Source organism: Platichthys flesus, chromosome 2 (assembly GCF_949316205.1).
Source record: "Platichthys flesus chromosome 2, fPlaFle2.1, whole genome shotgun sequence".
Taxonomy (NCBI): Eukaryota; Metazoa; Chordata; class Actinopteri; order Pleuronectiformes; family Pleuronectidae; genus Platichthys; species Platichthys flesus.
In genome coordinates, this window is record NC_084946.1 from 12,215,991 (window position 1) to 12,241,003 (window position 25,013).

Sequence of the window (25,013 nt, forward strand, 5' to 3'; positions counted from 1 at the left end):
GTGTGTGTGTGTGTGTGTGTGATTGTGTTTGCCTCAGCTCGTTTGTGTGTGTCTTCATGTGTGTCTTTGAGTGTGTCTTCTGCGTACTTCCTGTTACTTTCCAAGCCCAATCAAAAGGAACCGAATCACCAGCAGTGTCTGCTGTAATAAGGAGCCGGGCTGTGCAGTGGAGACAAAACCTTTTGTAACCTTAAATGTCCCCACATAGAACCTCTGTTATACCTGAGTCCTCTGTAAATTAGATTTAATTCATTGGAGACCGATAAAGCATTCAAATGTGTATGTGTGTGCATGTGCATACACAAGCAAATGTGCAGTCGTTGTGCTCCTATGTTTGGAGGAATTGTACTGTATGTGGAGCTTTGTCTAGAAAACATCACTTTATTTAAGTTTGATGATGTTCTGTTCCTCAGACTTTGCAAGGCATTGTATATGCTATAGACTATAGACTAGCAGATATTCTGTATCTTACAGCAGCACGTAATTTAGCATGTTCACTTCTTGAAATATATAAATCAGGTAGACAATTGCCCGGATACCATAACTCCTTACATATTGATCAGAACTGTGGCCTTTGTCTTGAATTAATTGTCCACTTTTCCAATTTAATGTATAGGTGAATAGTGTTATCATTATTATGGTAATTTTATGAACTATTTCACATTTTTACATGCTTTCTGTTGATGCTGCTGGTTATAATGCTGATTGTGTTCCTGAAGAATTTGTAAAGCTTTTACACCAGTGTTTTCAAAGAGACTTTTTTCTCAAGCAACATCACATTTATATTATGTAGTTAGATTCTATTCAATTCACACAAATACAGTTAAAATGTTTTTAAAAAACAAATACAAAGATATCAACAAACCCAAATATTTAATACTAATATAGTTAAATATACTTAAAAGGGGGCTACATGTGTTTTAGCTGTGAGGCCGTTGAATGTTCTGTTTGTTGATGTTATTGCACAGATCTGTTGCTCTGTGGGCCTCATGAGCTTCAGCCCACTAATAGTCATTCGCTGGCTGTATTCTCTATTTTTAATTAAATCTAGTGAGATTATGTGGTTGTTAAATTGCACTGCACAGTGCAAAATCAATGTAGAAAAATACAACATAGTAATAAAGAAAATGTCAACTTGCAATGGTGGTTTCAGAACACTTTAATTTCTTTTCACTCATTATTAATTTGCTCATTGCTTATTTGATTTGATAACGGAGATGTTGGTGTGGGGAATAGTAAATGTACATTTATGAATATTTTGTCATAAAATGTGAGCCATCGACCACAGACCTGGTGCTAGGATTCAGATTTTAAACAGAGAGAGGTGGCAGGTTTAAGAGAGCTTGATATAAAACTTGCAAGGTAGAAAAAGTTAACAGGGTACAGAGTTACACCAGGCTCAGAATTAATGTCCACGGGATGCAGAGGGTTTCTGACCATTACAATTTCCTATAATTCTAGAGGTCCAGATTTATTCTGAGTTGGGAGGAAGGTGATCCGAGAGAGACAAATACACAGAGATAGAATCTTGGTGAACAAGCAAGGAAACAAAATCTTCATTAAAACAAAGACCAAAGTCTTACTACCACAAAGGTGAACAACGAGTCTTGGTGGTATAGCTGATCTCCACACTATAATATATATATATATAAAAACAACAGGCAGAATCAATGATCCTACCAATTGGTTCATGTTTTTCAGTTACTATAGCATCTGTCAAGGTAGCTGTCTTAATGTCTGTGTTTGCCTGTTAATGAGTTGAGAAGTCATATCATCGTGGAGCTCTCCCGTTGTGTGTACTGCACACTGTGAACACTGTTCATCAACATGTTTTGGGGCCTCATGGAGCTTTGTTTCTATGAACTCAATAAAAACACAATTAAAGACTTTAATTCTGAAGCTAAAACGTGTACCCATGGTATAATTCATGAATTCAAGAGCCTTCACTGTTTCTTAACATGTGCCAAGGTAAAAAAGACCTCAGTTGTGTTCCAGCCTCTCACATTAATGACATATGATGCAGGTCAGAAGTGATGACATATATCGAAACTTACAGAGCAAAAGTTTTACCTCTGGCTCTTTTTCGTTTTTTTTTTAATGTTTCACAATTAGGTCTCCAGCCCTCACTTTGTTACAGCAGCTGAGCCAAAGGGGTGAACTGGCTGCCAACTATATCATAGCCACAACAAAACATAGTGAGAGAAGTCTGACACTGTGAATGGTGCTGTGACAAACATTCACTAGAGTTAAGAGATTCACTGTTAAATTTACCATTCATACCACATCTAAATTATTTTAGGGTGTGATACTCCATGCATTATGTGGGTGTGTGTGTGTAACACATACAGTCTGGGTTATAATATCAGAACAATTTCTCTCAGGAGAACACAGTATACGTGTCCAGTTTCCTCCTCTCAAACAGCACTTCTGTTTCTCTGTCTCTACCCGCTGCTGTCCTCCTCTTCCTCCTCTTCCTCCCTCTCCCTCCTCGCTCCTGCTGATGTATGGAATGTCGACTCTCATATGGAAAGTGTTTGTAAAAGTCACAATAATCAAATTTCACTGATTCCTAGGGGATTAAACAAGGTGGCATTTGTGTGTGTGTGTGTGTGTGTGCGTGTGTGCGTGTGTGCCTGTGTGTTCTGTCTCTTTGCTGATATGATATTAGCTGTGTACTACGTTGTGTATTGTAATGCAGTGGTGTCATTAGTCTATGACCAGCTCAGCTGTAATATATCATCCATCATGTTGTACTCTGAGGAGGCAGCTTCACTGATGCCTCATTTGCATTGTGACAATATTGAATTGTTTGAATGTAAAGCGGTGGGGAGGAGCGATGATAAACCACCTAATGTGGAGGGAAGAGCATCTCTCTATGTCTCACGAGCATCTCGCCTCAAATGACAGAGATTGAAAATGGCAATGACTGTTCCTTTAGGTGTTGGACAGTCAAAGTTGTTGTTAACAGTGTCACGGTCTTCTACGGGATTCATCTATAATACTTGAAGCCAAATCACTGTGGCCCAAAAGTATTATGATCTACTGGAAGTGTTAGCTCACTACTCCTGCAAGAAGTAAAAACAGGTATGAGCAAGTGTGAAACCTAACAACCTGCATAATTACCTCATATACCGGTATGTTCGACTCATAACAGTTACTACGTTTACACGGTCAGCAATATTCATTTGGCCCTAATCTGAATAAGACATGATTCCGATTCACATCAGTTGCTAATGGAATATACCATTTACTTTCCCTTTTACAAGCTACAGAGCATAGTCAGATCATGTGGTCAGGCAGGTGGTAACTGGTGTACATGTCGACGTCGCCAAATGCCAAATGTTCAAATAGGACCTTATAATGCAATTAGGACATACACATGTCAACATAATTAGCTAAAATCAGAATAGAGCCTAGCAGTGACCAACCACTTTGACAAAGTCTCTGGTTCCTGAAATAAATCTTCAATTGTCTCCTTTGACATTTCAGAAAATTTGTATAAAATCAGTTTTTAGCTTGAAACCAGGCAGATCAGCTACAAGATGAGTCATGACCATACAACATTTTTAAAAAGGCAACGGTATGAGACTGTACACATGATTATTTTAAGAGTGAAGGAACTACGCATCCCATAAATCATTACAAATGATCCCTTTCCAACCACTTCCAGCGCACTTCTTCTTGAATTTAACCTTGTTGTTAACATAGTTTCACATCTCATTACTTGTGGTAAGTCTACCTTGGACGGTTACTTTATTATGGCTGATAATCAAACTCCATCTTCAGAAAATTGAGTTTTTACTTCCAGAAACATGCTGACACCTTTCTCAATTCAATTCCTTGCCGAATTGGGGTTTCGGTAAACAGAAAATTCTGTTTATATGGCAGCGTCATTAACTGTAATATGTATATTATATCTAATAATGTACACAATCAAATTAATATCTGAATATTTCTGTCCATGACGACAAAGTCAGTGTCCAGCATAACAACAGCACCACTTTCTCTGTGCGACTCCAGGCACCAGTCTTTGTCTACCTTAAGATGCTATTGCATGTTGAACTAGGAAGTCACGGTCCATTACAGTTCACATGAGGTGGATAGATACCAGGACAGCCCGGACAGCCATGACTGATGTCTCTCCCCTCCTCAATCTCTAACAGCTCATTAAACAAGAGCAATTATTGAATGGCTACATGCACTTAATGAATGGAAGCCGTTAGATTTAAGCAAACAAACGTATCTCGAAGGTCATGATAGTTTTCCACAGGCAACAAAGGGTTCTTGCTGCTGTAAAAAGGTTGGTTGTATTGCTCATCCCCATCTGTTATTTATTTATATACATACACTTACATCATGTAGAAGTTTAAAGATAGCAAACATACTTTGGCGCCCACTGCATGACTCACAGTACTTGAAGAGAAGGTGATGACACCGGGCTCTACCTTGTCCAATGCATCATCACTGTAAATATACAGTGAAGAGGAGCCCCTCTGGATCTATTGATGCACTATACCGTACACTTATGAACTATTATCGGAACAGCATATGTTCATCAGATAACATCGCTTTTAGCAGCTCACTCTCCACGTGTTTTCCGAGCTAAGGCGGAGCACAGTCTGTCCTTCATGCAGCGGTTTCAGCCAAGAGACGAGTCATGAAGAAATTTCAAGATGGATTGGTCTCCTTCGAACTGAATTCAAAATGAAACACGGCCATTCTTTTTACCACAAGATGCAATAAATAACTTCCAGACAGTGCTCAAATTCTGCTGACTCCTGATTTGTGGTTATGACTCAGTCCACAGGAAAATGAGTAAAGTCAATTCTGTGAGGAAGGGGTTAACGCATCTTTAATCCGATGCTTACCGAATAGTTTGATCGTCTGTAGTCAAGAACATTTGACAAAGTTGAGGTGCATCATTTCGTTAGTTATTCCCACTGTTTCTATTTCTGAACAGTAGGTGAATTTACTACTCGCCCGCCTCTTGACGTATTGACGCACGAGCTGTCAATCAACCGGATGGTGAATGCTTTTGGGACTCCTCTGTTAAACCATATATCATATTTTGCAATACCCGGAAAGAGTGAGTCCATAGTAAGAGTCAGTTCAGGTGCACAGCCCGGGGCCTCGCAGACACAGATCAGACTATACAGCAGTTGAAGCCAATCACTCGAGCAGGGTTGATAACCTGTGATGTTTACTTTTGCTTATGATTGTTTTACGTCCAACTGCTCCTCTCGCAGCGTGAAGCCTGCAGGTCTGCTGTCAGTGGGGAAGATGAACCCAAGATTGCACACAATTTGTCCATCTGTAATTTGATACTTGTCTTTGGCAGTTTGCTTTTTGAAGCTTGAGGAGAGTTAAATATGCATGGCTTCAACATGGGTGGCTCCCACTTTTTTTTTTCTTCCCGAAACAACAAACAAATGACATGAAATCTTTATTTGGAGTCGACAAACAGAATTTTGAGTGGATTCTTTTGGAAGGCGGACTCCACGTGAGCTCCAGCAGTTAACTAGATTTGTCTGTTTCTTCTGAAATGGAGCTACAGTGATATTTATCGAGAGCACGCACACGTACCGAACAGGTGTGCAAACCTCGCAGACACACGCACACACACATGTGCTCCCATCCTTAGTTGGCTGAGGGGGAGACAAACCTAAAGATCGCCACGGAGACCCATCTTTCAAATTTATTCATTAAACTCCCAAATGCTCCCCTTAACGAATGTAATTAGAATATGGTAATGAGAGAGGGCTGAACCAGGGAGTGTTGTAATACGCTTAGCAGCACAGAGGGAGAGAACAAGAGAGAGAGAGATACAGATAGAGACAGGGAGGGAAATAGTAAGAGGAGTTAGAGGAGAGCGAAATAGAGAGACTGACTGACAGGATGCCAATTTATGTCTAGTTGTAAACAAGTATTTATGCCAATGAGAGGTGGCACACACTATTTCTTTTCTCTCTCTCTCTCTCTCTCTCTCTCTCTCTCTCTCTCTCCCTCTCTCTCTCTCTCTCTATTTCTGTCCCTCGCTATCCCTCTCTGTTTCTGTCTCTCCTTCACAAACCAAGCCTCCTCAATAACAATAACATCAACAATAGCAGAGCTGAGACGAGCCTCAGAGGGCGCAATGACTCAGAGTGAGATGTGGCATCAGGGGTTAACACAACCACTGGAGACTCCTTCACTGAGACACCCCCCACCTCTCTCTCTCTCCCTCCCTCCCTCTCTCTCTATCTCTCTCTCTCTCTCTCTCTCTCTCTCACTCTCTCTCTCTCTCTCTCTCTCTTTATCTCTCTCTCGCTCTCGCTCTTTCTATCTTCCTCCACCTCCCACTGGCAAACACACACATTTGTCATTACAGATTTCAACTCTGCATCAGTGTGTGTGTGTGTGTGTGTGTGTGTGTGTGTGTATGTGTGTCTGTGTGGGTGAGTGTGTGTGTGTGTGTGTGTGTGTGTGTGTGTGTGTGTGTGTGTGTGTGAGAGAGAGTTGTGCACCCTTTCGTGGTTAACTTTTGTGAGAGTTTTTGAGGACTCTGACAGGCTTTATCCAAGACGCCCTGGCGCAGCAGGGGTCCTGGCATTGTGTTTGACACCAAACACCTGTTGCTGGCTTTGATGTGTTCACCCCCCTGCTGAGCAAGAGGGGGCCGTCTCCTCAAATGCAAATACAGTACAGGAAGAAGAGGACAGGTAAGGTGCGCGAGAGAGGCGAAGTCTTAGAAAAATATGATTGATGTTCCCTCAGTGGATTGGAGCTGACTCTTCCTCGCTCTCAGGTCTCTGCTAAAAAAGTTTGCGCTACTTTCCATACTGCATATGTATGTGTGCAGTAGTCACCTTCACCATTTCAACTTCTATACATTGGGTGAACGAGAGATGAGAGGGAAGTTAGACAGGAAAAAAGGAGGAAGCTGGTTGAGCTGAAGGGAGGAGAGAAGGGGAAGAGGAAGTAGAGGGGGCAAACCAAAAGGGAGTGAAAGTGTAAGAGAGTGAGGGAGAGGGGAGAGGGACTTTTTCATTACGAAGCCGTCAGTCACATGATCAGCAGCCACCACATAGATCCTTCTGAGACCAAGCCTATCTGGGGTTGTGCGAGTGTGTGTGTGTGTGTGTGTGTATACGCTTGTCCATGCCTTTGCATCCCAGCATGTGGGCAACATGGGAGGTATTTTAATGTGCATAAATGTCCATGTGTGCATGTGCATGAGCGTGTGTATGACTGTTGTGAGAGCTGCACTGTGACAGAGATGAATGTGACACGGTTGTCTCCCTCCTAACCAGGTGACAGGGGCGGGTCCCGGCTGAAGGTCAGACCTTGTCCTCCAACGACTAAACGCTCTATAGTGTGTGTGTATGTGTGTGTGTGTGTGTGTGTGTGTGTGTGTGTGTGTGTGTGTGTGTGGTTGGGGGGTGCACTAGTGTGTGAGCTTGTCAATGCGATGTGTGTCACCAAGAGACCAGGAGGAGGAGAGACAGAGAAAGTCGGGGGAAGTTTTTTTCTTATTTATTTATTTCACACAAGCGACTTTGTGTATTAATAGTCGCCCCATTTGTATACGCGTGTGTACAAGTCTTTTATGTCCACGGACTTGCATGTGTGTTGCCCAGTGTGTGAGAGGTGTTTATATGATAAACACGAGGCGAGCCTCGGATGAATTCTGATCAGGGGCTTTTCAACAGTTGTTATGGAAACAGCATTAAGCAGTTGTATTAGCCAGTGGAGGTATTATAAAGGCTGTTGAAAGTAAAACACAGTGGGGAGCGAGGCAGTTTGGGAATATAATACAAACCACACATTATTGCTCTGGATTACAAAATAATTTTATTGTGTGTCTAGAAGAGAACCAAATTATTCTCCTTGTAACTCAGCGTCTGGCTCTCTTACTGGTGAGAGATAAAGTACACATTTTAATTAGCCAGTTTAGAGGAACAGAGTGCAAGCAAGACGTTAGGGGTCCGGTTTACAATACACTGCTCATCATTTATGTCAGCTTAAAGCATAATGCAACTCTGTTTTAAGCCCCCCCCCCCCACCCCCCCCCCATGCATAATCTTTGGAGTCTAAACGCAGCCACTGCTTCCTTGACCATTGTGATCGTAGAGGTCACTCAGTACTGTGTAAGTATTACGCACAGAAACGCTGAGCGACCGACTCTGTCACACTTCTGTCAACAACTGTGGCTAATGACATGCCCACAGGCACCTCCCAATTCTAATGGATTATTGATTATTTCAGTTAAAATTAAATTGTATGACGATATAGGTTTAGCATGAAAATTGTCATTGTTATACTTCCTCACTTTACATGATGAGCCCTGTTTAAAAATAGACCAGGATCAATACATATGTGGGTTGAACGGATGGCAGAGATAGTGCTCCACATCAAAATACAAACCCCCCCCCCACACACACACAGAAGGCTGTAGTCTGCAGAAAATGAAGTAATAAAAAACAGGAGGCAATTTTGGATAGAGTGTCTATCAACATCAGACACTGACAGGGTTGTTCTGGGAAGGAGAGAACCGGTGGAGGTGCTCTGGAACAAATTACAGCATCAGCAAACCTCCCCTGGTAATGCTAATGCAGTTATTTCGCCCATATATGTATACAAGACTTACCCCGCTCAAGGAGAAAGGCAGGGATGGATGCTGTAGTTGAAAAGGACACCTCACTTTGCTGCGACCTCGCGCTGCAAAAATATGAAGTGTTCAATGCCACATGATTTCTGTGAGAAGCAGCAGCAGCCTTCATTTGAGGCACTTCGAAATGGATGAGACAGCTCCAGTTTACAGACAACTCTGTTTTCTCCAGATCTCTGTCGGGGTGATGCTCATCATTAGACTTAATATGTGCATGCACACAAACACACACACGCACACACACACTCAGACAGACCCTATAACGGGATCTCCCTGGGGAAAGCTCCTGCATAAGTCTGTTGTGGTGTAGGCGACCCCCCACTTCCCTCCCCTCCATTGGAAATCTCCCTGAGGCCAGTGTTTGTGTGTGTGTGTGTGTGTGTGTGTGTGTGTGTGTGTGTGTGTGTGTGTGTGTGTGTGTGTGTCTGTGGCTGTCTGCTTTTCTGTACATGCCACCAGTTTCTTGGAGGGAGATGGTCTCAGTGATGCGTGAGTGGGAGGCTGATTTCCCCAACTGCATCGCTCACTCCAATCTAACTTCCCACTCATGCTCTCTGCTTTGTTAGATATTTCTTAAGTAACCCTCTCTCTCTCTCTCTCTCTCTCTCTCTCTCTCTCTCTCTCTCTCTCTCTCTCTCTCTCTCTCTCTCTCTCTCTCTCTCTCTCTCTTTATCACATTCTCTCACACGCAGACAGAGAGTAATAGGTGCGTGTTGGGAAATGTGTGCGACTGTGTGTGTTTGTACGGATACGTTCAGCGGGGCCTGTCGTAGTGTATTACTACGTAGACTCATACAGACATGCAGAATGTCTGGGTTTCTAGAGTAGATCTCTAGAGAAAGATGCTTGTCCATGTCCCTGCGTCTGGCACAGCTAACTCACACACACGTACACACACACACACGCACACACACACACAGACATGTACACACACACACACACACACACATGTACACACACACACACACACACACAGTATCCCTGTAGGGTCACTGTGTCGCCAGGCATACTCTAAACGCTCCATCACTAGTTTCCACTGGGACAATAACTGTGACTTCCTGAGGATCGACCTTCAGCATCTCACTTCTGTCACTCTTCACATGGGCGTGTGTGTGTGTGTGTGTGCCTGTGCCTGTGTGCTGGTTGAGGGCGTGAGCAGCATTGTGTGTCTGCAGCGTGAGTGTGCATGTGTGTTTGTGTGTGTGTGGGTGTGTTTTAGAGTGTGTCAGACTGCTGTTTCAGCTGACTCTTCTGTTTCTGGCTTTTTAATGGCTCTTATGGGGCAGGCCTTTAATTGCAAGTCTCTCTCCCTCCTTCTTAATCCTCCCATCCTTCTGTCTCTCCCAGCCCCTCGTCTCCTCTCTTCTTCTCTCTCCTCCCGCCTCCCACTGGCTGACAGTCACTAGGGGAGTCCGTGTGCCTGGCCGGGGCTGTGGAGGCCGTATAGGATATTGACTTGCTGCGGAGTGGTTTGGGAGGAGGAGAGGTGGCTGCCTGTCACAGCTAATGAATAGATGCATAAATGAATGAGGCACTCCTCTGTGTGTGTGTGTGTGTTGTTGTGCCTAGCTATGGATAAAAATGCGTCTGTGTAGCCAACCCAAACACAGCTCGGAGCACTTTTATGAGCCTCAGACAGAAATAAATATAAACAGTGATCAGCTTGATAGTGATAATTATTAAGGGTGTGATGACAGTCTACCAAATCCCACCCATCCCCCCTTCACACACACACATACATATAAACAGGATGAGGCAGCGGAGGGTTGGGACGTGAGGATCGAATGGAGGATACTAAAAAAAAAACAATCAGTTAAGTGCCAGCACCCTCCAGCTGCTTTCTCTCTTTGTCTCCCCCTGCCTTTTTGTTCCCTCTCTGTCCCTCCATATCTTCTCAAAGGTGTGAAGCTGGAGGGCTCTTGTGTCAAACTGGAACAAATACCTAAAATCAAACATGCGCACGCGCACGCACACACACACACACGCACAAACACACACACAGAAAGAGGAGGTCTGGAGTGGAGGCTGTTGATCTGAGGGGTAGATGAACGAGTGCTTGAGTGTTGATATCTTTTTCACTATTGCTTTGTGCCACATTTCAAACACTGATTGCCTTAAGAGGACAATTTACATTTCATAGTCTTTCACAACAAGTGGGTGAGATGGGAGTCAGAGATGGGGAAGAGAGTAAGATGTTTCAAGGAGGAAAGCCAGGGGTGAGAGAGTTCTCCGAGCAAAGGGAAAAAGGCCGTGTTGCGTGAGAGACTACAAAAGTGTGAGGTATAAACAATTGTTTCTTTTTTCGGCTGCATCTGTGCGTCTGTGTGTCTCCATCTCGGAGTATGGACGTTTTGTTTTGCTAGCTCTCGGTAGAATGCACCTGTATGATTTGAACTTTCCTTTTTTCCCTTATTGGATTCATGTGAGTGTAGAGGAAATAGTGTGGAGAGGAGAGGAGAGCGGCGGAGATGAAAAGAGAGCCGGAGGAATTAAGAATCAAGTTAGGAGCAAGCTTTATCTGACGGGAAACTGTGAAACTGCAAAGTACAAGCAAACTTTTCCTATCAGTGCACTCTCTCAGCGAGTGTATGGGTCCGCTCCCCCAGTCTCTGTGTGCGTGTGTTTATGTGGAGAGTGTGTGTGTGTATCTAGAGATAGCTTTTCCTCCCTAGTGGAGGGAGACATCAGTGTGTTGGGAAGCGTGATTGGTTGTTGGCCCTGAGGGTCTGTCCTCTATATCTGCCTCCTGACTGGTTGCTCTGTGACCAATCAGGCGCCCAGACCACACCGTGGCAATCAGATAGTGACATATACTCTCTCTGGACATCAGCAGGTCATCTGGAAATACCTGTTATGTTTTATCTCCCTCTGACACACACACACACACACACACACACACACACACTCAAATTCTCAGGCACACTCACCAATGTAACCTTTCTGTCTTGTCTTTGTCTCCCCAGGAGATTGCTGCATATCTCATCACTTTTGAGAAACATGATGAGTGGCTGACGACATCGCCAAAAACCAGGTGAGACAAGTGCAGACAATGGTTCACACACACGCACTCTCTCACACAAGAAATCACTCAATCATCCCGCTGCTCACTTTGGTTCAAGGCCAAAAGCTTTGTCTCTGTTTGATTAAAACATTAGCGATGTACTTCGATGCACGTCCTGCTGACGACCCACTCTACATGTAGAGAGCGCTCTAGAACATGGCTGGACTGTAAAGCACCTAGTCAGCTGAAAACGGAGTATTAATAAATGTAAATGTATTAGGATAAGTGATGTATAATTCAGACATAGCAGGGTGAAGGGGGGGATCAAAGGGAGGGGGAGTATGAGTGGGTCTATGTGATGGGGTGGGAACAGGAATTCACATGCCAGACCTGAATATTCATCGATCCAAATTAACCATAAGTAGCTCCTTTCCAGAGTGGGTGAAGGCTGTGGCCAGGAAGAAGGCAGAGAGAAAATGGAAGACAGAAGAAAAATGGCATTTTGAAGTGTTGATAGTGTTGATAAATCACCCCATTGACATTTACTGCAGATGTAGGGATGATAAAGAAAGAGAAGCGCCGAAAAACAAGGCAAAAAGATGTGAGAAAGGCAAGAAAAATAAGAAAGTAAAAGTGAAGTGAGCGAAGCGGGCGTCTCACGGCCCCATTCCTGATGACTGACACCACCGAAGCCCGAGGTGATGCCCCTGCTCTCCCATTGTGCGAGCTGAAGGACTCTTCTCAGGAGCAGCCTGAGGCCAGCAGCACAGTTTATGTTGCGGATGGATTTCTCATTGATTGGTTGTGCTGCCACACAGCCCCAGCAGCAACAGCAGCAGCAGCAGTCATATTGGTGATATTGAGCAGCAGTTAGATATAATCCCATTTACACACGACACGAGGCACGATTAAAACAGATTACACCTAATCCCATCAGATGGAAAGGAGCTCAGCCAATGGAGCCAGTGACATTTATGTGCATGCCTGAATTTGTGTGTGTGTGTGTTGGTATTCATATTTGTGCATGCATTTGCACATGTGGGGGGCAATATTAAGGAAACAATTAATGACCTTCATTTCCCCCCTCACTGAAATACCTTATCAGTTCGCAGTAATGACTATTACCTCCTCTCAGCCTCTCCTTTATCATCTACTCCTCCTTCCATCTCTCCTCCCTTTACTGGACCCTCTCTCTCTCGCCCACAATGTCTCTTTATCTTGCCGTCTTTTTCCCACTCTCCTCCCCTTGCCTTCTCTGTTTTCGCTCTGCTACACTGTGGAACGGTAGAAAAGCTTTTTATATCCCACACATCACAGTCCAGTTACAATCAATAGCATTTATGTCTGCTTGAATCGGAAGGTTTGCGAACATGGGTACCATCCATGTGCGCGCACCTCCATGAGCACACACACACACGCACACGTACAAAGGAACAGGCACGCATTTCCCACCCACACATACACACAGGCACACATCTGATCTCATCCATCTTCTCCGTAACATAATTAGAATCAGCAGCTCTGAGATGACTCACACAGCTCGAGACAGAGACTAAACTCGGCTTTGATCGGAGGGTGGGGGTCTCCACTCCACTAAGAAACTGGCAGGCTCTCCCCAAAACAGAACAGATTCAAGGTGTCAAAGAAAATCAGCTCAAAGTAAATTCAATTTCACTACACACACAGTGTTCTGAGCAAATTGCAATCATCTCGGTCCATATAGATGTGTCTACATCAAATTCGGAGAGGAGAGGAGATCAGAGGAGAATAGGTGGGGGGTAGAGGAGAGCAGAGGAGGCGATAGAAAAAAGAGTAAAAAAAGGGGTTGTGATCGGACTAGAGGGAGCAGATGAAATGAGAAGATCAGTAGAGATGGAACAGAGTGGAGAATGGAGGGACTGAGGAAGCAGCAAAGAGAAAATGAAGAGATAGTGTGATAAGAGGGATAAAGACTGGAGGTTGATCGGGAAGAGGAGGTTAAGGAGAGGGGGGGGGTGCATAAATGTGTGTGCCTACGTGCACATGACCGTGTGAGGGAGAGCGAGCACTTGTGAGTATGTGTTAGTTTATTGATTGTTAACGGGCCTGTTCTAGTTCTGTTGTCATGAGATAAGGCAGAGAAGCATTTTTCTTCCACCTACATACACACGCAAACGCACACACACACACTCGCACACACACGCGTGCACACGGACGCAGAAACATGCGCACACACCTGTCCTTAATGTTTGCCAACTGAAATGATTGATTGCCGAGCAGCAGGTTTGACATTGAGTCCAAAGAACACACAGCTGTAGGTCCTGCCATGTCTGATATCACTACAGCATCTCTGTCTTTCTATGTGGCTCCTGGTGTGGGTTGGTGTGTGTATGTGTGTGTGTGTGTGTGTGTGTGTGTGTGTGTGTGTGTGTCCCAGTGTGTGTATGTGTGTGCGTGTATGTTCATCCCACCAAGTGTATATAGAATGGGAGCTCAGAGGCCGATGTTCCTGCTGTGCTGATAAATCACCCTACTAAAATATTAACACGTAGGAGTATGAGTCTGTGTATGCAAGGGGTGCATGGGACCAGCTAACTAAACTGTGTGAGGGCAACATTTACAGATGCAACATATTCGTGCTGGTTCCAGTTGGTGTTTAAGAAACAGCAACGCAAGAGAATTTTCATACTTTTTTGCTTGAACACCATTTTTTTGTTGATTTCCATGGAGTTGAATTTCTCTCAGTTTCAACGAAATGACTGCAACATTTACTCTGTATGATCAACATAATGTGACACTGTGTGTTTTGCCGTCTCTTTATCACCAGGCCTCAAAATGGCTCTATGATTCTCTACAACCGCAAGAAGGTGAAGTACAGGAAAGATGGCTACTGCTGGAAGAAGAGGAAAGACGGGAAGACCACCCGAGAGGATCACATGAAGCTCAAGGTGCAGGGAGTCGAGGTGAGAGGCTGCAGAGGAACAACAAGTCGATGGTCGTTTGGCATCGAGTACGGTTTTACTGCCTGTCTTGTCCTTAACTTACTCTCCTTCACTGCGAGGAGACATGCGTATCACGCGTATGCACACACAAACACACATGCTGAGAAGCTACAGGCCAATACGCTACCTGCGAGCAAGTGGTTTCTCTCTCTCTCGCGCTTTCTCTCTCTTTTTCCTTCTCAACTCCCCTCTTCCCCTCTCCGTCTCTCTCTCTTTCTGAAAGATAAGAGTGTGTTTGGCCCGAGGCCAGGAATGATGTCAATGCCTCCTTCAGCAGAACAGAGAGGGGTATCGATCCAGTCTCAAGGCAGCGTCTGTGCGAGTGTGTGTGCGTGTGTGTGTGTGTGTGTGTGTGTGTGAGTGAGAGTCACATCAGCCAGCTCAAAAATTGATTATTCAGCAGGAATATACCAGGAGGTGAGAGTAGTGAGCGTGCATGTGTCAGAAACAGACAGAACGAAGGAGAAGGGAGAGTGAAGGACAGACAGGAGACACATGGATGTTTCCAGATGGCTCAGTAGTTTTGTGTTAAAGGTCAGCAGGAGAACAGCACAAAGGAAAAAAGAATAATTGAGATCTAATATTTTTATCTACACCTTTATGAGTTACGACCCCACACTCCCGTTGACATTCATCTCACATGCGGTTCATTTTTCTACATTCCTGCCTGAACACTCACACACACACACACACACACATACATCTGTAACAGAAAGTGCTTCTCTCCCTGGCAGTTGCTCGGTAATTGTTTGTGTCACCCTCCTTCTCTGGATTCCCCCCACCCCCACCCCCAAGCAAGCGTGCAGTGTGTAGAGCAAGGGACGGGAATGAGGGAATGAGCAGAACGCAGAGATGCGCAGAGGGAGAGAAAGAGGATGGGGAGAGGCAGGAAGCTGGAGAGAAAAACATAACCCTGGATGGAAAGCCTCCTCATATCAAATGGAAATATATGGAAATGCACTCTGCCTTGGGCAAAACACACTTAGATAGAGGGCGGGCTACTTCTGAGAAGAGGCAAAAATGGCAAGAAAATAGAAGTATGTACATGAAGGGAAACAGGACAAGTTTTAGGTGTTGATTACATACAACCTGATCGCTGAGTATTTGTGTTTGAGTGTGCAATTTCTGTCTTGGAAAACAACAAATTCATTCGAGCCTTTGGGTGTGATTCCTGTTATTAGTGCATGTGGAAAAATGACCGTGATGACCTTGAAAGAAGACCTCTGCCATGATTTCATCTTTCCTCTGTGAAACACAACAAACACACTCCTCATTAGGCATCGCTCCTCAGTACAGTTTCAGCCTTGACCAAAATGTTCCCATAGCCCAGGATATTGATGAATGTCAGCAAATGTCAACCTGGCTTAATGTCTTACGTATACCTTGATACACAGTAGTTACTGATTGAGATGGCAAGACTATGACTATGAGAGACTGTCTCTTTACAGCTGCCTTGAAGCTCACACTGATGCACTCAAGATAGTTAATAACAAGAAAAAGCATCTGTAGAATATCTTATTTAATACGAAAACCATTTTGGCCGTTTTTTTCAGAAACCACTTCACTGGCACCAGTACTGATATATTTCATACACAGGGTAAAACTTCCAAACAAAATGTTAAAGTATAAACCCCTTTATTTTTTGTCTATTTCTGCTTTTCTACACATGTACACACTATTTTGTATTCATGTAATCATCCTCTGTTGGATGGAGTCTTATTCCAAACTGCCTCTTCATCTCTTCCACCTTGACACTCAACTATCCCTCAATGCTTTTCTCACTTCCACGTCACTCCTCACCCTCTTCTTCGTCCTCTTCACTGTTTCCGATCTCTCTTGCAGTGTCTGAGAGCTGACAACATTGTGACTTTTTATGAATTCCAAGTGGGTTTTTGTCTGGTCCTGCTGAGGCAGTAAATTTCACCATCTCTTGTGCTGTAATTGTCAACATCAGATTTATGGTATTTTAGAAAAGACATTAGGAAAAAACGCATACAGCATGTTTGCAATTTAGTTTTAGCACCGCAATCAATACAACCTAAGTGGGTATAACTTAAGCTCTCCTCTCCTGTTCTCTCCTTTACTCTCCTCTCCTTTTCCCCCCTTTTTCACTTTTGGTTTTGATTCCTTCCTTTTTTCTGGTTTACCTCCCGGCAATCTCCTCTCCCCTCCTCTTCCCTCCTCTGCTCTCCTCTCCTATCCTCTCCTCTCCCCTCCTCTTCCCTCCTCTGCTCTCCTCTCCTATCCTCTCCTCTCCTCTCTCTAGTGTCTGTATGGCTGCTACGTCCACTCCTCCATCATCCCCACCTTCCATCGTAGATGCTATTGGCTGCTGCAGGTAAGCCCCTGTCCCACCTTGCCTTTTCTGACGCATATATACAAATACAAATCACATGTGGAAATATTTGGTAAATATCTGTCATATCATAACAAAAGTCATTCTGTGACATTTACTCCAGCTTTGTTTAGACTTTATTCACCACTCTACACAAAACTGGACAACCAGAGAATAGCATACTACAGAAGTGTCCGTTATATTTTCAAAACACTAAACATTAAGCTAAACCATAAACCCGCAATAAACATCCTCCTCTTTCAAATTAATGAGGCAGATTTTATACTGAAAAAACTATCACGAAGCTAGGCCCATAATAAAACTTGATGTTGTGTGGCTGAGTGGAGTGGCCTATACACAAACAGTTCCACGACTCGAGTATAGCAAGAATATGCTCGGCCCGCAGGACTTGTATAAAGCTCACATAGTGTTCAGAGCATTTCATTGCCTGAAGTTGACTGTGAGTTCCAGAGCACAGTGTGTTATCTAACCCTGACTCCCAATTCTTAAGGAGAGCATCAAGGACTGGGGTATTACTCTATGTGGCCCTCTCAAGGAAAACACCCCGGAGCTACAAACTAAACAGACACACACACACACACACACAAACACACACACACACACACACACACACAAACACACACACACACACACACACACACACACACACACACACACACACACACAGAATATGCACACATGCAAAGGTGTCTCTTGTGTATTAAGGCATGTGGTTTTCATATAAATGTTTGACTCACTCTACTGCTCATGTGAAAGACAACAGAGAGCAGAAGTTGCACGCACAGACACACACATACAAGAGCACGCACGGACACATCTCTACCTCTACACTCCATGCAAGATATGCTCACCAGAACCTCATCATCTTCAGTGACAGGTTCCATGATGAATTTTCAAACAAGCCCGTATACATTCACACTTCCTCTCTCCTCACATCTCTCCGTTCGTTTATAAAGGAAAAATCGAATACCCACCAATGTTCTTTTAATGTATGTATATGCTTATGCGTTTATGTAAACTCCATCAGAATGTCCTGCATAATTTGTCACATGAAACTTACTAGGGAATTCCAGCCACTGACTGAAAATTCAATCTGCCCTAACCTAATATATTTTCTTTTTCAGCATGCCAAACTAGCTAGATCCCTTCTGTCTGGAAATTTTTGGGGGGAATTCTTGTTTTATGTGAAATGTGCTATTTTCTGCTCTTGCACATATATCAAAACACATCAGTGGATATGATCATAAATCAGTCTGTGAGTGTTGTAACACTGCACACTGTGGTGCTGTAGCAGCCCACTGTGCCATCCTCTTTTGGAGAGAAAAGTGTTCCACCTCAGCAGGTCCTCCCCCTCACCTGAGTCTGTCTACTGAATCTTTCATCAAGAGGAGCTTCTCTCTCTCTCGCTCTCTCTTTCACACACACACACACACACACACACACACACACACACACACACACACACACGCACGTGAACGCACCTGTTGAATCATTCATGGGGTCAAAATTCCATAGGTCTGCTGGTGGCCTACAGTATAGTGAGAGCTACTCTGAACCGCTCTCTCTCCCTCTTTTTCTACACACACACACACACAGACACACACACACACACACACACACACTCATACACAGCCTCTGCAGGGGTTAGAGAGAGTGATGAGTGGGCTTGAGCTGTTAAATCTTTTATGGGCAGGTGTGAGAATCTTATCTGACACGCTACATCCGACCTCCCTGACCTCCACGTTCTCTCCTGCTTTCCTTTTCCCCACCATCCACTTTTTTTGTAAATAGACTATCATTTTACTCTTGCCCTCCCTGTGTACTGTAAGAACAATGAATTAATGAACACAGGGTTGTGTTACACTAACTCCAAGTGCGTGCATGTCTCTGTTTGGTGGTGTTTTGTGCCCTTGTCCTGTAGAACCCAGACATTGTGCTGGTGCACTACTTGAATGTACCGGCAGTGGACGATAGCGGGAAGCCATGCGGCCCCGTCCTCTGCTCTATCAACACAGACAGGAAGGAGTGGGCCAAGTGGAGCAAGGAGGAGCTCATTGGACAACTCAAACCCATGTGTGAGTTAGTGTTTACTGCCATTTCAGCGCCTGCCTCCCTCCTACTCCAGAGATCTCATATTTCAGCCCTCACGCGTCTCCAAAACCCGGGGTTGTGAGTCACCTTGGCTCAATAACCATACCACTTGTCATGGTACAGTAGTGATGAAAAAGATGATGACCCTACACTAGCCAAGCTTCAAAATTAATCTGTGGGAAACCAGTGTAGTAAATCCGAAACAGATAATTTGCTTCACTAGCTTGTTTTGAGGGATTTATAAACAACTTGGCAGCGGAAAGGGGCGCAGTCTGAAACCATGCCATCACTTATTAGATGAGACAACAATTCAGGGGAGATGATTTGAAAATGTCTCTTGCATGAAAGAAAAATATCTAATTTTGTAGGTGTTAATTATTTAGCTCAGACATTTTATAATTATGTTACTGAAGGTACAAATAAATAAATGAGCCAAAAAGCAACAAGCAACAATTACCCCAGATAGGTGTTTTCAAACATTGGCCTTCTTATTTAAATTTTTGATTAAAAAAAAAAACATTTGGAACATCAAGACTCTTTTAAACATAAATCTGAAGTGAAAACAGGACTTAACAAGCAAGTGATAGATTACGAGAAAAAAATGTCCTTTGACAAGCCACCTTTCAATGAGACATTCAGTTTTATATTTAACATTCAGCCAGGCTATATGCGGGTAGGAAAGACTTGATGGTTCCAACAGTCAGCGCCATGCTGCCACCTAGAGGCAGACAATCATTGCCAAAAAGAAAGGGAAGAATACAGGGAAGGAAGACAGAGATGCTTGAAATATCCAGCATGTATTATTCATAGCTGAGCATCAGGGAGTAGATAACTCCAGTACACATACTAACACACGTAGACACTCAGACTTACCTAATCTCAGCCATCTTTTGATGTGGTTCAAACAGGCATATAAGAACAGCTGCCCCAAACTAAGTGGCTTGTTGACTGAAGTACTCCTTGAATTGTCTCCTATCTGAATCGTATCCCCTCTTGTCCCTCTGGCCTTGTGTTTGTCCCTTTCCCTAGCTCTCTCAAACACTGACTTGATCCTTCTGTGGTCATTGGGATTTAATGGGCATTAGGTCTCTGACACTTCAACTCTTTGGTGTTTGTTATTTTACTTGGGCTAAATCCAGAAATTGTAAATGAGGAGGTATAGTTTTGAAACTTAAGACATATTGTTAAAAAAAAAATTATGTAAAAAAGCAGATGTTTTGCATACATGTATAATAACATCATTTGTGTTTTGAATTTTTGAACATCTGTTCAATTAACTTCAATTTGTGTAGTGTAGACTCTGAACACTGGATGGCGCTGTTACACACTATCAAATGTTAGTGAGGCAATTCAACATTACTTTACAGATTGTCATAAATATAAAGATAATACGACCACAGTGTGCTTTATGTAAAATTGTGTTCTCCTCTGCTCATCTCTTCTGTCAGGTGCTGGAAGCAGCCTGCATCAGAAATGTTCCAGCGTCAAGCAGCGCATCATCTCATCCAAGCAGGAGTCCGGGGCAGCAGCAGGGGGTGGATCTGCGGTGGGTACTGGTGTAGCGGCAGGCCAGAGAGCCGAGGAAGCAGATGGCACGGAGGTCCAGAACAGCGATGTGTCAGAAGGCCAGACAGAGCCCAGTCTTGCGGGGGGCAGGGGCAGAGTGGGCGCAGGAGAGAGGAGGAACGGCAGGATAACCAAACCCTCCTTACTTCCACAGAGCAGCATGGAGGTGTCCTCTTCCACTTCCAACAACCAGGTGGAGGTACCTGACACCACCCAGAGCTCCCCATTGTCCATCACTAGTGACATGGCCGACAGTCCTGCTCTCTCCATTGGTGCTGGTCTGTCACAGAGCACCGCTGTGTTCATGTCTGAGGTCACCACACTGACTGGGGATTCAGTTTACTCTGCTGGTAACACCCACCTGCTGGCATCTGCCCACGAGAGTACCACCGCTGGCATCCTGTTGGCTGTTGCCCCCGAAAACCAGAGGTTTGCATCATTTCCTGGTGGGGTGGGCTTAGGGGAGGGAGGGGAGTTGGTCCTGTCCAGCTCTCTAGACTCTGGCGGCGCAGTTAGCATCCCTGAAAACACCATGACCTTTGACCCCGACTGCTTCCTCAACAATCCCAAGCAGGGTCAGACGTACGGTGGAGGTGGAGGGAAGACAGAGGGGTGTAATGGTGATGATGGAGGACTCCACTGTTCCCCTAACAGCTTCCTCTACAATCCAGCCCTCGTCCTCAACATCAAGACGGAACCAGTGCCCGTGGAGCAGCCGCTGTCCACGCAGAGTAGCTATGTAGGAGAGGGAACCGGCCTCAGCCCCAGCACCACCCTGGAGCAAATGGACTTCAGTGCTGTCATGTCATCCGCCTGTGTAACAAGTCTTAACCAGACTGTACACCACCCCTCCCCAAGCCTCTTCCTCCAGGCCTCCCCCCAGACAAGCCAGCCCTCTCTGCAGACCAATGGTACGGAGGGAACCCAGGACTCGGGTGAGGCCCAACCATACATAGGTCTGCCCACAGTGCCAACAGACTCTCCGGTCACCAATAGAGATCCGCGCACACATCTCCACCAAGCCAGCCCGGGCCAGCAGGGCCTGTGTGGAAGGAACGGCCAAGGAGCAGCAGTGGGCCCGTTTCCCCTGACAACACAGGACACTACCGTCGACCAGTCAGGCAGCAGGGGACATCGGGAGATGGGGGGCTTAGACAAAACTTCTGAGAATGGAGGAGAGTTACTGCTGAAGCCGGGGGATCCTCACGAGGCCTACGCAAGCGTGGACACACAGCACTACCTGCAACCCACAGATGACCATGGAGGGGGAGAGGAGGGAGGAGGAGGGGGAGGGGAAAACGAGATTCTATGTAATGGTGTAAGTTTGCCAGGGGCCAGCAGCTCAGTGGGGGCCAGTCCTCAGTCGATAGGTGCAGGTCCAAGCATCGAGGGGGCGCTCTACAGTTCTCCTCTTCCTCAGCAAGGTGGGGGCGTGTCGGCCGCGGCAGCTGGGGCAGGATCAGCCATCAGTCTGGAAGGTTTTGAGGCTTCATTTGGAAGCCAGTTCTCTGATCTCATCAATGATTTCATCTCAGTCGAGGGGTCTGGGGGCGGGGTGGGGGCAGCAGTCACTGGGGTCTTGATGCCCCAGGAGGGGGCAGCAGGAGAGGAGCATGGCACAGCAGTGGGCCACCTGCAGGGCTCGGAGGTGGAGCAGGGAGCTCTGGGACTGCTCCAGGAGTCTGGGAGGCTGTTTGGTGTGACAGACTACTCCCCAGAGTGGTCTTATCCAGAGGTTAGTAAACCCAACATGATTATCATTCATTACTTATTCATAGTTGCCTAACATTAAATCAGTCCTTCGACCACATGATTGACAGAGGCTTACACTGATGTTAAACAATGAAATTAAGTTGAGCACAATCTCTACTAATACCGCCTGGCTTTGTGTGGTCATTCCGGAGCCAGAGTGTCTCAGACTTTGCTGATTGGATTTTGATGAAATTTCAATACTACACCGATTCCCCTGGGTGGCCTCATTAATGTACCCATGTACAGCCTATAATATTTCACACTCCAGTTCTGCCACTGAATTATGATTGAATGTTCGAAACATTTCTCGTAACAACCATCACTTTAAAAAAAAACTCTCTCCCAAATACTCTGGTAAATGGCTTTAAAAATTAAATATTCTTCATTGTTGTGTAATCTAACTTCATGAGTTCAACATTTGTGGGAAACAGTATGTTGTCTATGTATTCTTTTTTGCTGCACTAAAGAGAAGACATGGCGATATCGCTCAGACAACTTGGAATGAAGGAGCTTTAAAACCTCTCGTGGCTGCTACCAGGCTTTTTAGACTCTTTAGAGAGTCTTCACAGACTCTTTGGAGATATGTCATAAAAAAAAAAAAAAAAAAAAAAAAAGTTTCATTTTTAGGCCACTGTATCTCTGAGGTGTTTTTTTCTGACAGATAGAATAAGGATATTTGATTGAAACACACACACATGTTTGTACATCTATTTTAGTGAGGACGCTCATTGGCATAATGCATTCCAGAGCCCCTTAACCTAACCTGAACCATCAAAGCTAAATGCCTAAACCTAACCCAAACCCTTTACTCCTAATTCTAACCTTAAAACCAAGTCCTAACCCTTAAACATCCCATGAAAGTGGGCCAAAAAGTCCTCAGTTTAAAAAAACATCCTCACCCTGTAGGTTGTAGGCTAAAAATGGACCCCACAATGAAATCTGTAAAAGAGCAAACACACACACACACACACACGAACACACACAGTCACATGTGTTTCAGACACCTTCACCGACTTGGAGACATTTTGCAGCAGGTTAATTTAGACAAAAGCACTCCGTCGATTGTCTCTCTCTCGATTGACTCCAGTTTCTCTTTGTATGAATGATGAAGTAAACACTTGGTATTGCAGTTTGTTGTAGACAAAGAATCTGTTCTGTGACATGAGACTGAGCCTTGTGCCTTTGTGCCGCAGGGCGGAGTGAAGGTGCTGATCACAGGTCCATGGTTGGAGTCGGGCAGTGAGTACAGCTGTCTCTTTGACCACATCAGTGTCCCAGCTGCCCTCATCCAGCCTGGGGTGCTGCGCTGCTACTGCCCAGGTAACACACCTGTGTATGCACACAGACACACACACACACACACACAAACGTACACACACACACACAAAATATTTAATGGTATGAAAACTAAGTGAAATATGGTGATTGACAGCTGAGACTGATCAAGGCTGTGTATCGTTTGCTCCATTCCCGGATCGCTAATGTGCAGACTTTGGGTCCAAAAGTGCAAGAAGGCAACGTTCATGTACGGGATATTTTAGCTTCAGTTCTGGATAGTGGGAGGAAGCGGAGACACGTCGTCCATCTCAATATAAAGTCTATGACTCACACACAGCTCTCTCCCCTTATTACTGACTCATACATGGAAAAGCAATATCCTTGATTTAAAAAATGTAAACCTTAACCCAACCATTGCCCCATCAATCCCCATAATGAGCAGTCTGTAGCAAAAAGAGAGATGTCGGCTGTCTCTTTTATACTAGAACATACAAGGCAGAAAGATAATTGATAGTATAGACATTGTCCTGCAGGCAGATAATGTACACAGTGCTTGACATGGTTCTTAGGATGATACAGTCTGTGAGACATGAGTCATATCCTCCATACAATAAGTGTGATCAGGGGAGAAGTGTTTGCCAAATAGTCTCTTTCAGGCACACATGGGTAAAAGTGACACTATGATAATTCACATATTGTCCTAATATGCTTCGAGGGGGGGGGGATCTTTCTCTCTCTCCCTTCACTTGAGCTGCTTTCAGACATGCACATTACTCTGAAAGAGCAGTGCCATACACATAGAAGACACCGGCAAAGATGTCATGAGAGGTTCTTGTGATGAGAGCCGATGCCGCTGTTGATGTGCTTAAAAACAAAATCACGTGGTCTCTGCAGCAGAATTATTATGTTATTTCCCGCCTCTGCCTGCTGCACCACCCCTCACCTGACCAGTGTGGGGAATTTGTTGTTGTTGTGAATGCGTGTGAGTAGAGAACCCCCTCCTGCGTTGTGCATGTGTGAAAGACCCACTGCGGAGAAAGTCCGGACCCAATTCTCCGGAGATTCTCTAAAAAGTCATGTATGAAAATGGCTTTAATCAGTTTTACTAACACCTTACCTCACATCTGCTTCCAGCCCATGACACTGGCTTGGTGATGCTACAGGTAGCTATGGGTGGTGAAGTCATCTCTTCCTCTGTGGTTTTTGAGTACAAGGCGCGTGATCTTCCTGCCCTGCCATCTTCTCAGCACGACTGGCTGTCCCTGGATGGTGAGAGAAATTTGCTTGTGTATTTTGACTACAAGGGGTTTCACAGCTACACTTTTGCTGGCTGCTGTTATT

The 25,013-nt window shown here is 44.7% G+C and overlaps 1 pseudogene; it reads left to right on the forward strand.

Moving 5' to 3' along the window:
• LOC133963579 (calmodulin-binding transcription activator 1-like) overlaps positions 1 to 25,013 on the forward strand; it is a 48,221-nt pseudogene that overhangs the window by 11,848 nt on the left and 11,360 nt on the right.